The following is an 11,322-nucleotide window of genomic DNA, read 5'->3' as shown; positions in this document are numbered from 1 at the left end:
CTTAATCTGTGAATACTGGTTGAAAGAGTTTGGAAAAATATGCGCCCGCAGCCAAGCCATGGGCCCACAGCAGTTTCCTCTGGTCACATGACTAACTGCCTCAGAAGATCGCTGATGTTAAATGACTCAGCAAAAACTTGCAGGCCAAATGACAGGAAATTAGATCTTCAAAAGCAGACTCCATTGACACTGATGGAAAACACATGTGCCTGGAGCCCCAGCACTGGAGCTGAGAGGTTTTCTGAGCACACACTAAGGGTCTGCAGCCTATCACAGTGCCCAGGAAGGGCTGTGACCCACAGGCACCCTTGGCATCTGTCCCCAGTGAGGACAAAGGGTCCTACAGAGACTTGTGCAGGTAAACAGAACGGTGCCTCCCTGGGCCAAGAATTTCAATTGCCAAGATTTTCCCAGATAATCAAAACTTGCCCTCCAGGCACCAAAATTTTTAAAAGTAAAATCTTATTTTGGTGTAACAGTTTCCAAAAGGAATCATGCAGTTGCACAACACTCTACCTTGTTAAACTGTCCACGTGCTTTCTGATCTCTTCTTGATAGAGCCAAGCTAATGGCATGTATATTACTTGCTGTTTTCTTGCAGGATTGCCCATCCCAGTACTGCAGAGGCAAGCCACTCTATTTCAATATTAAGGACAACAATAATAAGAGCTAATTCTCAGGAGCACTTTCTATATGCCCAGTACTGTATACCCAGAAGCACTCTGTGTACATCATTTTTGCTTCACAATATTCCTGAGAGGTAGGTATTGTTTTCCCAGTTTCCACGTGAAAAAACTGAGGGTTAGAGAGATTAAGTGACTTGCCTGAGCAAGTTAAGTAATGGAGATTAAACCCTAACCTAGGTCCTTGGGCTCCAGGGCCCATGTCTTCAGCCCTACACTCTGTTCCCTCTCTAGGTACAAGTTCACCTAAGACACAGTGACAGCTGGTCCTGGTTTTAGCACTATGAGACCCCTCAGTCCAGAAAGACAGGGACAATTGGTCACCCTAGTTAGACCGCTAGAGGACACTGTGCCAGAACCCTCGACTTTTACGGCCCCCTGGCCCTCTGCCATTATCTGTTCCTGGCTGTCAAGGATGGCGAAGTAGCCCACTAGATGAGCAGTTCAAACCACCAAGTCCAGACCTTGCTCTGCAGGGCCCACAGGGACACCAGGACTCCCTGTACACTTGATAATACAACTTCCCTTTAAGTCACTTTGTTCAACTTCAGTGGGAGCCAGAATCTTCTATAAATAATCAAGTTCTTTATATTTAAAATAAGAGAATGACTATATGGACTTGTTATGGACAATTTTCTAAGCTATATATATATAGTGAAGCATGTCAGAAAGTTTATCTTTCTAACCATAAAAGCTAAAAGAAACCATTCATTCTCAGGAACTGTGACACCGTACATTATTCAATTTTACATGTCAGCTGACCAATATGAGACTCTAGTCTTGGGTGTGGGTGCAGGTCTTTAGCTACAGCTGGACACCAATACTTGCATGAAGGTATTGCAGAAAGAAGTGCTTTGAAGAGATACCAGGGGTGGTTTTTGCAACAAAGAATTGCTTACTTTCATAGAATCCATTGTAAGCAGAATCCTGAGTTAATTTCCATCACATGTTTGTTCCAGTGGGGTTTTAGTGCTTCTTCAAAACTAGTATCCCAGGCACTGACCGGGTGCTCCTACAGCTCCTTCCTTAATTTGCCTGCACTTTCTGACCTGAGAAAAGGTTTTGGGCTTTGTGATCTGCCTTTTGCTCAAAGAGCTTTTCTGCAAATGAGTGGTGTGGGGAGACTAAGGTTAATGGCAGTCTGTTCCCCTCCAAGGGTGGGGCTGTTTTATTTGGAGGATGTTGTTTCCGCGTGACATTAAATACCCCTCTGAGAGTTCAAGATTAACTTCCAAACAAAACAAACTGAGTACCTTTCTGCCTTGCTTCTTGTATCTGCACAAGCCTGGACATTTTCTTGGCAGGAAGACTTGACATTTTAGGGCATGCAAAGCGGCAGAGGGAAGCTGACCGGCCTAATGGTGAAGTCAGTGCTGCTTTCTCTCCTGGCCACTCTCAGTTTATCTTGGACTCCTGGCGCAGCAGCCTAGAGGGCTGAGTGGAGAGCCGTTCCCTCAGGGCTGCTCTTGAGCCCGCATATCCCACAACCTCCCCTGAGGGGTTACCCAGATCCAAGCAAGGCAGTGGGTGTTTGCTGGGGCAGTGGAATTACTCCTGAGTGAGCTAAATGACTCCTTTAGGAATAAAAGATCAGAAAATGCAAGGCTACCAGAAAAGGTAGCTAATTTGTTTTCCCTAATTAAACAAACAAATAAAAAATATTCTATGGACAATTATAAAGGCATTTTCAAAGGACACTGGAGCACACATTTCTGTTCATTTATTTTTCATTTGCTTCTCCAACTATTTAGAGGATGTATTCATAAAATAAAGTGATCAGGCTATTTTTCTCCAGAAAACCAGAGATGGTGTAGATTTGTGAAAGAAAACCTTCTTTCACAAGTCCACAGCATCTTCATGAGGGGAAGTGCGGGCACCGTGATCTACTTTGGCTTTCTCTCATAGGATACTCACCTTTGGAAATCAGCCATCCCGTTGAAAGGGAGCCCAGGACATATGAGAAGCCAATCCGATTAGAAAGGCTTCCTGTCAGCAGGCAGCAGCAATTTACCAGCCAGACTATCTCAAAAGGGGGGTCTTTCTGCCCCAGTCAGCCTTCATAGAGTCACAGCTCCAGCAAACATGCAACTACAACCTCATGAGAGACCTTCAAACCAGGACTGCTCTCAAATTCCTGACTCAGAGGAGAGGTAATAAATGATTATTGTTGTTTTAAGCCATGAAGTTTCGAACTAACTTATTAGGAAGCACTGGGTAAAGAATACACAGGGCATGTTGCCCTTGGGTTTGTCCCTTCATGATTAGAGTGCAGCTGCTACAGCTTCTGATATCACATCATTTCAGGTAAACAAATATTTTCAAAATTCCATTAATCTTATAATAGGCATCAAGCTACTACAGTCTTCCAAATCCAAATCTGGATATGAGATTATATTAATAAAAGTACAGAATGGGTCGATTTTTAAATACTGTTTTCAAGCTAGAATATTTTAATCTACATATCTACACTACTATAAGCTTATCAAGAAAACCCCATTTGTAGCAACTGTTAATTTAAAAGCCACTGATTTCATTAATAAAAACCTATTTCTAGCATTAAATATATCAACTAGCAAAGCCTGTGCTACTGATCATAGATAAAGATCATGGAATCTCTTTTGGGAGCTGCTTCCGGAGTATTAGCTACCTAATTAGAATGCTAGCTCTCTACCCTACGGTGTGAGTTTCCACTGAGGGCAAAAGACTGTACCTAGTGTGTCATGTCACTTGGGACAAATAAATGAGATGGCTGATAGGTGCCCCTTGTGAAAGCCCTCTGGATAGGAGTGTCCTATTCTCCAAGGGGCATCTATCAGCCAACGTTTATCTTCCGTATAGATACATGGGTATTTACCAAAGAAAATAAAGGCTAATAAAGCTGAGCCAAGGCCAAAGGGAGTGACTCAGGAGGGAGCCTGTGTCCCAACCTCACTGTTACTGACTCAGTGGTCATGGATGTGCTCCTTCGCCTTGCCTGACCCCTGTGCTTCCTCACCCATGAAACACAACGTCATAAAGATCCCACCCAGCTGATAGGACGTCCTGGCTGCTTGGAACTGTTGCTTCTAGATAAACCTTGCATCGCTGCCTTCTTTGTTTCTCCCATATTTCCCTCCTCTTTTCCTCTCCTCCCTGAATCCTTCCCTCCTCTCTCTTTCATTCTTCCTTTCCACATAAGGGTACCTGCTGTGACCTCACTATCTAGTAAAGAATGTATCAATAATAATTACCACAACTTCTATTATTTTAATGGAACAAACACTAGAGTGAATTGCCAATGTCGGCTGAGCTTTGCTTTGTGCAGGTGCCATGCTACATGCTTTGCATGCATCAACTCATTTCATTTAGTCCAAGCAGCATCCCTGAGTGGGAGGAAATGTTGATATCCCAGGCTGAAGTTCAAAGAAACCAAAGGATGTACCTCAAATCCCACAGCTCTTACCTGATAAAGCCTCCTGAATAAAGGCACCCTCGAAAAATGGAAGAGACTTCCCTTGATTGAGAACAATTAAATGCATAATAAGATTAACTTGAGACTACAAAAATAATAAAAAAACAAAAAAACAAAAAAACAAGAAAGCAAACCATGTCACTACCATATAATCACATCACAATAAAGGAAATTACCCATGGCCTCATCAGGCTACGTGTTAACAGACAATGCAGTGCTTTCCTTTTTTGCCACACACACACACACACATCCCGACTTCATGGTTTCAGGTCTTGCTTCATTTCCTCCCTCATGCTGAGTGATGCCATCTACGTTTATTGACGGAGCACAGGAGTTCTTTTAGGCTTCTTCCTACTTCTCCAATTTTCTAGTTTACACATTTGTAAATCACGTGATAATGTTATGGGCACGTGCTTAAGTGTACTTTACTTATGAAGTGTTCAAGAAGAGATTGAGGAAAACCTCTTCACTTTCTAGGAACAGTGATAGCTACTGAAAAATCTTATGTGATCGGTCCTTCATTTAAGTTCTGACTTTGACTTACACCTGGTCACATATTTTGGAGTCAGGCAGGGTGGAAATGAATGCTTTGATGTTTTTCTGCTCATCCTCTCCTCTCCTTGCTACCCTCACTCCAGTACTGGGGATTGAACTCAGGGCCTCTGCACTGAGTTACATCCTCAGCATTTTTATTTGGGGACAGGAGCTTACCAAGTCACTAAATTTCCCAGAATAATCTCAAATTTATAATCCTCTTGCCTTAGCTTTTCAGAGTGCTTGGATTATGGGTGTGTACCGTTATGCCCAGTTCTACCCTCCTCTTTAAGAAAAGAACTCCACTTTTTTGGGGAATCACCTCTCCACAAAGATCAGTCTGAGGACTCAAAGTCTGCCCCTCGAGGTCATGGTCACGATCCATGGTAGGTCATGGTCAAGCATCACCCTTCTAACTTTCACTAATCCTCTTGGGAAAGAAGTGAATATCTCTCATTTTGGGCAACCAAACTAGGGGACAGCTGGCATGGTGACTTGGTTTAGAGGTGCCCATCTTGGTCATCACTTGGGAAAAGCCTAGCTGCAAACAAATGTAACACAATGTTGATATTTTTGCTTAGGTTAGTTAATCTGGCTAACATCCTTTATGGTTTTCCCCCTGCTAAAACATGAGACAACTATTGGAGACAACTATGTGTCCAACTGCTGGACACATGATTGCTGATACTGACTTTATTTAAGAGGTCAGTACTGTCTCTTACCTAAGGTGCTCTACATCCTGACTGGGATACCAAACCCCTCTGACTACTTAAAAATTGCTCTTCTGCCTTAGGGTTAGATTTTTGTTGCCAACACTTCCATCACCAGCTGATCTCACCCTATGGCCAGATGCCTTAGACATTCCACTTGTTCCTGAAGCCTCAGGTTCCTCATGTAGAACATTAGGTGCTAGGCTTCTGCCTGCGTGTCTATGGCCTTACCACCACTGCTCTGCTGGTCATTATGTGCAATGGCACAGCCATCTTTCAGAGCTGACTAGACATTATGATCCTTCAGGAGAACACCTTGATTTGCTCCAGTTCATCTGTAGTCCACTGAAAATCAAGACTGCTGGTGATGTCTCCGGGTCACATTCTTCTTTGTCCAGATCATCTGAGATGTTAACATACCTGCAAGGATCCCTCTCTGGTCTATTTAATATCCTCCAGACTCCCTGGGCCACTAAAAGAAGTACCCTGACCCTATACCACCTTTTCTGCTAGGAACCTGCCAGCCAAAAGAACAAAGGCCATTCAAGTTTTCTACCAATGTTTTATTTGTGGGAAAATTGCAAAATAGCCCCAGTTGCATCAGAGTTTCAAGCAGGTCTCAGCTAAGATAGTTTTATATTTCCAAAGGTTACTTCTAAGTCAGTCTTTGGACTAAGAATGCATTTTCCCATGGAAACAGTGTCATAGACTATGACAAAAGCCTTGGGCCAAGCCACAAGTGCCAATAGTAAATTACACATGGCCTAGGCATGTACAAAGGAGCAAAAAAAATTTCCTTCATCATAACTTGCATTCCCATGGAAAATGACTTCCTAAAGCAACTGAAATGAATTCAGATACTCAATATTTGCAAACAGCATCCCTCTGTCTTCCATGGAGCAAGTGTAACTGTGTTCCAAACTCAGGCACCGGAAACTCAAGAACATGCACCAGGCTATGGCACCAGAGTCCAGGCCCTGCCAATCACCATGGCCACTGCTCTTACACATCCAGAGGAGAGGTGGAAGTGACTTGGCCTCCTCTCCTCCTTCTCCTCCCTCCATGAGGATAAGATGCAGCATTGGGGTCAGAGAAGGCAGAGATGAATAAGCATCTACCCACCCCCTTCTAAAGTCTGAACATAGAGTAACAGGGTCTGGAATCTCCTAAGAGATAGCAGCCCAACCTCAAGAGTCTTTCATCTCAGGGAACCCTATGTCATGACTTCAGAAGTGAGGAATCATCTTTTCTAGATTGAAGGGCTTGCAGTTAGCTAACCTGACTCCAGACTGCTTGTCACTTGGAACAAGTAAATAAGCCCCAGTCATCTCAGTCACAAAATTTAGAATAATACAAATTCTACCGTGTGGAACTGAGGATTAAATGAGTTAGCATTTGGATGGCAAAACTAACATTATACTGTATATGAGAAATAGCAAGCATGTCACAGTAGTAATTAGTTTTCTAAAGAATGTTACTGGGGTTTTATGTACATGAATTACAAAGCCTGTATTTTCTTCCCCAGGTTGGAAAAAAGCTTTTAAGCTTAAGAGATCCAGAGACTCAACAGTGCACTGGCATTGCCTGGCACACAGTACAATGGTCCGTGGGAGGATTTTAACCTCTGCATGAAGTGCTGTGCTAGACCCTGGAAACAGGATTAACTTATTCCCTCTATTTAAGAGTGAGTAACATCACAGCCCCAGTCCTTGAAAACCAAGGAAGAGAGGAATGGAAGGTGCCTTGCAGAGTATCCCCACACATTTCTAGGCCATTTCCTGCAAGCCAACATTGCAACTCCAAGCAAATAAAAAGTTGGGCAATAATTTTCTTAAGTTTCATCTACATAAAGAACATGATGCTGTGGTTATAAAGCCAAAATGGATTGGAGGAAAGAATGCAATAAATTTCTTGTGGCTAAATGTGAAGGAGGATGCAGCATAAGATGGTAGACTGAAGGTTAAGTGGACATCAATAGAGCTGGTTTCCTTGGTACATTCCCGCCCTTTAATAACTGTGTGATCTCAGGCATGATGGCCATACCTCTGGGCCTATCTGCTTAAATCTATAAGTCAAGGGGTGGCCTAAATTTATCCAAAGGTCCCTTCCAGTCTGTGGTTCCAGTTAAGGAGGTAAAAAGGTGTGAGATAAATAATAAAGCAATTCTCACTATGTCTTAAATTCCAGGCAGCTAGGCTAGAAACGAACGAATGAATCACTGGGTGAAAGGCTTAAGTACCCTATTAGCTTTGTTTAAATCCTTTAGATCCTGAACTACCTACTCTCCTCAGGTGACAGGAAGAAACTTGTAATGAGGACATTAGCTGACTAAGGCACGGATTTGAGTGGTGGTGAGGGTTGAATACTCTGGACCATGAACCTATCAGGAGGCTGAATAAGGAAATGGGCCAGATTAGCTCATTGTGCAGAGGCACTACAAAAACCTGAGTTAGCCTGGGTCAAAATGAGGCTGTACCTCCTAGAAGGGCCCCAAATGATTTCATAGAAATCCAGATCTTACTGTTTTTCATCTGTGAGTGAAACCCTGACTACATATTACTTTGCAAGAAGAATCAATGTCAACACAAGAAGACCAGCCTTGAGGACAACAAGACCACCTCATGGGGCTAAAACTGAGGTGCACCTCTCCCAGAGCCGCTGCCCGGTGTTTCATCCTAAAAATAAACCAGCCCAAGGAGGCGAAGGCGTCATTCCTCCAAGGCCAGCTGGGAAGCAAGCATGCTGCCCGCCAATCTTTTCCACTGAGGTTTCAGACATCAGTGTCTGTGGGAAGCCAGCCATGCTGTGCCTTTCAACCCCTTTGAATGCAGAGATGCAGAGAGCACCCATCACTCAATCCAGGTCACAGGCACACCACTCCCACTCCCACCTCTGTTGACAGGGTCTTGGCAAGAGGCCTTTCCATTTCCAAAACATGGAAAGACCCTGAAGTGAGTCATAAATCACGAATCACAGAGCTCTCTTGAGATCCCTTTTGCAGGAAGTAGTGTGAAATGGGATCTCTGCCCCACCCCCACCAAGGGCCAGGAGTATGGTTTCTCAGAAACAGCCTGGTTGACAGCCTTTGTGCATATTCTAAGGTTAAAAAAGCTCTAAAGAGGAAGAGAGAGCCTGTGCTCACCTGGAACACATGTGTTCATATACTGCTGCCTTGCTTAGGAATAAATACTGACCATTCACCCAGCACACACCCTAAGAAAACATGCAAATGTGGAATCCAGACTCGCTGGGAGTTCTCATGCTTTTGTGTCTTTCATCACCCTGTCCCCTCCACATAGAACAGCTACTCTGGCTGGCTAATTTGGCTCACTCTTGGAGAGTCAAAGAGTGCCCGACCCACCTCACGTGGCGTGCACACACCTTGTCCTTGTTACCTGATCAAGCTGGTGTCGGCACTCAGAGCAGCTTCAAGATCTGACACAGTGTATAGCAAAGAAAGAGCTCCACAAAAGACTGTAAACAAATGATTAGTGCCAAATCAATAATTGTATTGGATGTTGTATAGGTAACATCTTCCTTCCTATTTATTCATGGGTGGCAAAAGATCATGAACTGGTTGGTCATGGCATGTGGGAACAACTTGGAGAATGTTCCCAAGTTCACAGACACTTGGAACATCTAGAAAGTGCAACATTTCCTAACTAATGGATTCCCCAACTTGGAGAGAGGCAAGGGATCCTTAAGAAAGAATATTTTATTATCCCCATTTGATTGATTAAGCTACTGAGCCAAAAAGCCTCATAACTTAGCATCACCAGTGTTTAGAATTGCTGCAGTAAGGCCAGGTGCCACTCAGCAAGTTCATACTTATTTGGTTGGCAGGTGGTTACAGGGTGTCAGGCACTTTGCAGGACCCACAAGAAGGTGAACAAAATGGACTTGGTTCCCGTGGCCATAAAATGGATGTGGGAGGAACCGGTAGGAGATGAATAAGTATATAAGGACAGGTTGTAATTAATGCTCTAAAGGAACAGTAAGCAACATCTCAAGAGATGATCTAAGAGGGGCGGGGCATGATTGGCTGCATTTATTAACAACCACTGTGTACTGGGGCAGTGCTGTGCTCAGACTTAACTCACTTCCTCAGGGCCCACAGAAAGAGCAGAGATGGAGTCCTCCCTCTGAAGAGGTCCTAGGGCTTTTGTGTAGCTCCTGCCACTCCGTTTGTCAAAAGGAGAGGTGACACACCTTGCCTACTTGCTTCCCATTTTAAACTGATAGGAATAGATACTACACTTGATCTTAGCCAAAAGGCCGAGAAGTGATGTTGCTTCCCATTTTAATGTGAGAAGCACTTTTAATGTTCAAGCACTTTGTCTTTTCAAACTACTGAGTGAAATTACCATTGAATAATGACTTTCACAAAAATGAGCAGATATTTTCCACGAATTCAGGTTCATATTTAACAAACAATTCATTTCTTCAACTATCTTAACTCTCATTTTTAATATTATGACTTTTCCCCATTCCTTGAAAGGTGAAGCACTGCTAAAAGGTAAACACATGTGGACTGAGAAGCTTGCCTTCCCTGGGAGCACAACACAAGAAGGTCACCTTGCCTCCCTCCGGCACCTTCCCTGAGGTGGGAGGCAGAGCTTCCTTCTCGAAGACCAGCAGAGAGACTTGCTTATGTTTGTGTTTTTCTTGCACCCCAGTCTACTTTGACAGGTATAGGAATCACTGTAGGAATGAAATAGACACCCTAAATCCCCCCAGATGCAGCCCTGCTTAGGTCCAACTGATGCAGGTAAGTCAGGTAAGGAGAAAGGAATTTTCCTATCCCTAGGTGCATGTGACAAATTTGTGGCATAGAATGAGGACCTGGTGGACAGAAGGATCGGTGACCCAGAGCTCGTGGTAGTAAGTCACTGTGCGCACCTGGAGGGCTGCTCCCCAGGGAGCTTTGTGCCAGTGAAGGAGACTTTGATTCATCTAGTTTTTCCCCCAGGTCTGACTTTTCTCCAGCACAGCTCCTTGCCACCTGGGACTGCCAGGGACTCAGCATCGGCCTCTGTTCCCACAGGGGAGGAGAAAGGAGGTGCAGTTGGTGTCCGTGTGGCACAAGGTGTAAGAAGCCGGGGCTTTCTGTAGTCATGAAGCCACACAGGATGGGCCATGTGCAGGCAGCAGGTGTGTGCTCAGCTGGCAAAGAGGAGAGCATGTGGCCATGTGGTTCACAGACTCTTCCCTACACACAGCCCCATTCCAGCTCCATCACCTCCCAGGCAGGTAAGGAGCCTGAGGTTCACAAGACTGGCAGCACTGCACATCATCACATGGCTAAGTGATGGCAGCTCTATCAGCTGAACAAGTTTGTGTTACACTGCTGCCTCCCTGCGACCCAGGACTCCTACTGTAGAGAAGCGAGAAAATGACTACCTGGAGGTGCCCCTTCCATAGCCCTGCTCCACCTTGTCCTCTCTGAATCCTGAGAAACTAGTTCATCCTATATTGTCAATGACTCACAAGATACCCACAGCATATCTGTGATTAGAAAAACTGAGCAAGAGATCTGCAGAAGCATCAGAGGACCTTGTGGGGGTCCTCTGTCCTTTCCCGCCACACAGCAAACTTCCACCCAGAGCAAGGCCATATCTGCTTTCCTCCGTATCTAGGTGTAAGGCATTTGTTTTTCATTTGAAAATGACCTCCTGAGTCCTTCCATGATCCCTTCAGTTGTTATGACTAATATGTTTTAAATCATAAGATAAAATTTATTCAATTTTGGGGCTGGGGATTTAGCTCAGTGACACAGCACCTGCCTGGCAAGCACAATGTCGTGAGTTTGAGTCCTGGTACTGGAAGAAAAACAAAAACAAAAAAAAATTTATTCAATTTTGCACTGAAACAGTCATTATGGTGCCTTGTACATGGAAGATCTTCCAAAACCCAATTGCTGATGGATGAATGAATAAGTGGATGG

General features: G+C 44.2%; 1 long non-coding RNA gene across 1 annotated transcript; it reads left to right on the top strand.

Moving 5' to 3' along the window:
* Positions 1-4,973: 4,973 nt before the first annotated feature.
* On the top strand, positions 4,974-9,948 carry LOC106148527. The gene is made up of 3 exons (XR_001234063.1): positions 4,974-5,054; positions 6,904-7,062; positions 9,877-9,948. It is a non-coding gene; the product is annotated as an uncharacterized LOC106148527 (long non-coding RNA).
* Positions 9,949-11,322: the final 1,374 nt, after the last annotated feature.

Source organism: Chinchilla lanigera, unplaced genomic scaffold, assembly GCF_000276665.1.
Source record: "Chinchilla lanigera isolate Chin_1 unplaced genomic scaffold, ChiLan1.0 scaffold00022, whole genome shotgun sequence".
NCBI lineage: Eukaryota > Metazoa > Chordata > Mammalia > Rodentia > Chinchillidae > Chinchilla > Chinchilla lanigera.
Note: the sequence above shows the minus strand (reverse complement) of the source record. Positions and strands in the feature narration are given on the sequence as shown.